We start from the raw sequence: 5456 nt of genomic DNA, 5'->3' as shown, positions 1-5456 counted from the left end.
ACATCCGTATCTTCCATTAATTCTTATATCTTATATTAGTTACATCTTTACAATATCTTTATATCTTCTCTGTTCCGTCTTTTGGAAAATTGAAAATGAGACGGAAGGATTTCCAGCTTCCCGCTCCCTCCCCTTTTAGTCGCCTTGTACGACACGCAGGGAATACGTGGCAAGTATACTTTCTTCCCTATCCCCAGGGATAACAGCATCTGGTGTTCCCAGACGGTCACCCATCCAAGTACTAACCAGACCCAACGTTGCTTAACTTCCCTGATCGGACGATATACATATATGTATATATATATATATATATATATATATATATATATATATATATATATATATATATATATATATATATATATATATATATAAAACTGAAAACAATGAATTTCCCAAATAAGAAAAATGGAAGCGCCGGGGTTTGAACCCGGGTCCTCTCGCATGCCAAGCGAGTGCTCTACCACTGAGCTACGCCCCCAAGAACATATTTTGTGACATAGTATTATATGAAGCACTGAGATTACCACAGCAAAATAGTGTTTGACCGACCGTTGCCGACTAGCCGGCAAAATAACCACAGGGTAAATCTCCATGTTGCTGTCGTGTTTTCCTCTCAATTTTCCACGAAGAAATGAGGTTTACTTTTTTATTGTCATTGCAATAGACTGGAAATAGGCAATAGACTGGAACTAAGCAATAGACTGGAACTAAGCAATAGACTGGAACTAAGCTGACCTGGTATGAGGTCAGAGCCCTCATTATCATCCCTGCTAACTACCGGAAGCAGATTAAGTCGTTCCACAACCGATGTCCGGCCCATGTTAACTCTGATGTGCCCAGCAGTTGGAGGAGGATCGCCAGAAGCTTCTGGAAGATTTCAAGGACGTCTTGGTAGACCTGACCCTTTCAGATAAGGTCGAAAACCTCAATTTATTGTGAAGATCTTCACTACAACGTTGGACGAACATACTGAATGTTGCACACATGTGATGCGGACAAAATGAAAAAAGAAAAAGACAAAAATTATGTCTGGTGTGGGTCTCGAACCCACGACCTTGAGTGTGTAAGACTCACGCTCTACCACTGAGCTAACCAGACAATAGAAAATTCGTCTGTTTCTTCAATTTGAATTAATGAAAATCTTTGCGAGGCAGCGTTTAGAAAAGAGAGATGTCTTTGACGAAATTTACTTGTTTGGCTTATTCTTCTGTTCCTAATTATCGAAAGTAAACATACTGAAGAATATATATATATATATATATATATATATATATATATATATATATATATATATATATTGAAAAGGATCGCAATTTTGCACGTGATCAAGTATATTCTTATGAGTCCACGGGGAAAATAAACACAATAAGTTCCCAAGTGCACTTTCGTGTAAAACTCACATCATCAGGGGAGACACAAGAGAGAAATATAACAGTCAGTTGATATACAACGAAGAGACGTAGCTAGGACGCCATATGGTAAACATGTGATTGTCCAAGACAGACAACAAGCGTATCATAAACTTATTATGTGGACAAGAAGGTGAATTGTTTACACATTTTATCAACATTAAAGTTATCCAATTTGTATAGACCATCACTAATATTAAGATTATAATTCTTTGTGTATTCAGTAATAGAAGATTCAATGATATTTCTCGTGGTACTTGAGTTAGAGTTAATAACTGAGATGGCATTATTAACTCTAATTCCAGTACCACGAGAAATATCATTGAATCTTCTATCATTAAATACACAAAGAATTATAAAACTTGAGGAAGCAACATGGCGGTCAAAAATAAGCTTTAGGAATGAAGTTTATGAATGGAATATCAGTGAGACGATCCAAATGACGAATGAATGAGAGCGTAGTCAACATACAATATAAAAGGACATATTATGAATGGCAGCCAGGCAAGTAACGGCCCAACTGAATGGAAGGATTTAAAAGTTCGCGTTATATGACGAATTTTGATAGATTATCCAAATTTCCATTCCAGTTATGAAACTTAATGGTTGTGTTCAGTTCTAGAGACAAAGTTTAAAGGTTTGTGTTTCAAAGATGAACCACAAAGGATATCGTTAAATTAACTGACATTAAAATTTGTCAATTAAGTAAATCATTTTATACAATAGCTGTAATTTGACAGAGTTAAAAGTTCGCAATTTCATTACAATTCTAATTCAAAAGCTTGATATTTAATGATGGTTTGCACAAGCTTAACGTACATTTAAGTTTTGTGTTTATATGACGTATCTTAAAGGACTCTGGTAAAATAACGTAGCTGGAAGGTTTACGTTAAAATGACGGTGTTTAAATGTTTATTGATGAATGGTAGATTTAAATGGATAGATATTAAGTTCGCGTTTTCATGAGCGACTTTAAACCTTGTGGTTGAATGTCACAGTTTAAATGTTGGTATGTACAATGTTGACCAGATGGCGGTAGTGTGTAGACACAGCCATACCAGGTCGTATTTATCATCATTAAAGTCACCTTCCTTACTTACTTATGGCGGCGATGAAATTCACTGGTTCTTGATTGTGCACCAATTAACCTATCAGATAATGGTACAATGTTTGCCTGGTGTTGCATATATCACGTCTGTTGTTGAAACACAAGAATGCCAGGTGACTTTGGGAGTGGATGATAATGTAAAGATCAATATAAATGTGGGAAATCTTGAACCGCCATCACCAGACACAACACATGTTTGGATCTGGCGGGGGGAGGGACTTGCCTGTGACGTCACGATGCCCCGCCTCCAGCCTGGCGCCGCTCTGTGTGTGTGTGTGTGTGTGTGTGTGGCCCCTGGGTTCATGTTGGCCACAGCCACCCACCGGCCGGTGGTCAGGTCAGTGGGCGGTGTGTGTGTGTGTGTGTGTGTGTGTGTGTAGCCCCTGGGTTCATGTTGGCCACAGCCACCCACCGGCCGGTGGTCAGGTCAGTGGGCGGTGTGTGTGTGTGTGTGTGTGGCCCCTGGGTTCATGTTGGCCACACCCACCGGCCGGTGGTCAGGTCAGTGGGCGGTGTGTGTGTGTGTGTGTGTGTGTGTGTAGCCCCTGGGTTCATGTTGGCCACAGCCACCCACCGGCCGGTGGTCAGGTCAGTGGGCGGTGTGTGTGTGTGTGTGTGTGTGTGTGTGTGTGTGTGTGTGTGTGTGTGTGTGATTAGTATTTATGTATTACGGGAGAGAGTTGTACACTCGTGTTGCCTCGTCTCTTAACATTGTAAGTGTAAAATATGTTTTCACTCCTATGTGCACTCACACACACACACACACACACACACACACACACACACACACACACACACACACATAACCTACAATATTATCTAGTATTTTCTTCAGACGGATATCTTACACCTTAATTATAAAAGCCAAAGAAAAATTTATAAAAACATATACATATATTTCCACACGTGTAGATACATGTTATGTATTGAAATGTGGCGGAAAAATTCCTTATATATTAACAAACGTGATTGAGGACGTAAAGAATCTGGTACAAACATAATGGTTATTGTGATAAATGATTTATTTATGATAAATATATATTGTGTTGCATTATAATGGTTGTTCAGAACCAAGGTTCTTAAACCTGAATCAGTGAAATACTATAAGAAATAAAAGATCTGTTAAACATAAACATTTATATTGATTAATCACACAATATATCTTACTGTGGGTATCTAAAACAAAATCCATTGCAAGGAGCTAGTTTAGGGCAAGAGAATTTAATTTTTTAATAAAATATTTACCTCTACATCCCTTTTCTTTCATCATCATTTCTTATGTTTACCATCAAGAAATGCCTCTTATCTAACATAAAAATTCTGTATAGATATTTGATTAATGTTCTTCAACGACGCGTTGTGTAACTCTTCGTTAGTGAAGTTCATTTCGTGTAATGGATCAAGCATTACAAAGTTGTGTCTATCCACACAAGTGTTACACGTCCCAGGTAAAGATATATTCTAGAGATAGTGTATATCTAACATATATATGTGTTTTATAAATATTTATAAAATGGTCTCCTGAGGGACAATACCTAAGACTTTCGTATTAAAGTTGATCAGTTGTAAGTGATCAAGCATTACAAAGGTGTGTCCATTACCACAGGTGCTACTGATCCCAGGTAAAGGTATTCTACCCTTCTAGTTATCTATGCTTCATCTCTGGCTTGATCCTTGCAAGTGATATATATGGTGTGTAATTCTCTATATTCTTATCATACAATCAATCAGTTGAGGTGCAGAACACGCTGTTCATCCTGGTCACTCCACTCTCTCACATACTATTATTGAAAAGGTGTTACCGGACTCAACCCGTAAGTCGTTACACCAGGAATGACAAGTAACAATGGGGAAAGGCTGTATCATCGACCAGGGAAGGGAAGAAATAGCACAGTCTCATCGAAAACCTTTTTGCTTCATAGATATGTGCCATCATCCCCTGCTCCTGTGTGGAGTGCAGCAGCCACGAAGGTGTAGGAGCGACATCAAAGGTGTGCTGGTGATGTGTGGTAATAATAATAATACTGTTCACACCATCACCTGGGCTGAGCCTCAGGACCTGTTACCCTCCTCCTGAGAAGGACTATTTTTGTGTCCCTACTCATCACACTCTCGAGAACCCCTCAAAATACTCCTCCCGAATTCCTTTCCTACCCAAACCCTTCCCTCTACGTCGTCAGTAATCAAGACAGACATTCATAGCTTTATATGCAGCTACCTGCTGGACCTGGACCATCATTTTATGTTGAACTTATGGTTCACATTCTGGCTTCATGACCTTTAGGTGATAGCCCTTAAATCCAACCACATATATACATCCTGTTATACAACTGATGTTACTGTCTGACGTATGTATGGTGCGGCTTGATGACCTTACCTGCTGATGGCTAATATCGACTGTTATCATCTTGCAAATTTTGTTATTTGTTTGCTTTTCCGTACGGTACACATTCTGGTTAACGAACTTTACTTGTTGACAGCTGTAAATTCAGAGATAATAAAACATACTTACGTGTTATAGAGCCCGTATGATGAGGGCCCGAGCCAGGCAAGGACCTGACGAATCTGTAAACTAGAAATTACCTGTTAGGCAAGATCAGAGAAGGGGCCGTCCACACTCTAGATGTAGGACGTAAACCTAGAAAATCTAACAACGACAACAAACAACAGGTAGGTGAAGACCTCACTAGTGTGACAACGACAGTAGATAACTGCTACGAGGAGACCTGCTGGTGACTCTAACAATAACATAACTGTACAGTAAACAGACTTCTAAGAACGGGCTGTCGTAAGACAAGGGCCCATGTCGGGCGAACACCTGCCCAATCTAACAACAACAATCTATCTAACTATTTGTTGTCATATATGAATCCTGACTCCATAACTGTTGATTAGTAGATTGCTTCACGTGGCAGAGATGATCCAGTCATTACACA

At 39.2% G+C, this 5456-nt stretch overlaps 1 non-coding gene across 1 annotated transcript; it reads right to left on the bottom strand.

Annotated features, from left to right (window-relative positions):
* Positions 1-1029: 1029 nt before the first annotated feature.
* On the bottom strand, positions 1030-1101 carry TRNAV-UAC (transfer RNA valine (anticodon UAC)). Its single transcript has one exon. It is a non-coding gene; the product is annotated as a tRNA-Val (tRNA).
* Positions 1102-5456: the final 4355 nt, after the last annotated feature.

This window comes from Panulirus ornatus, chromosome 12, assembly GCF_036320965.1.
Source record: "Panulirus ornatus isolate Po-2019 chromosome 12, ASM3632096v1, whole genome shotgun sequence".
Classification (NCBI taxonomy): domain Eukaryota; kingdom Metazoa; phylum Arthropoda; class Malacostraca; order Decapoda; family Palinuridae; genus Panulirus; species Panulirus ornatus.
The sequence above is the reverse complement of the archived record's forward strand: the minus strand, read 5'-3'. Positions and strand labels throughout refer to the sequence as shown.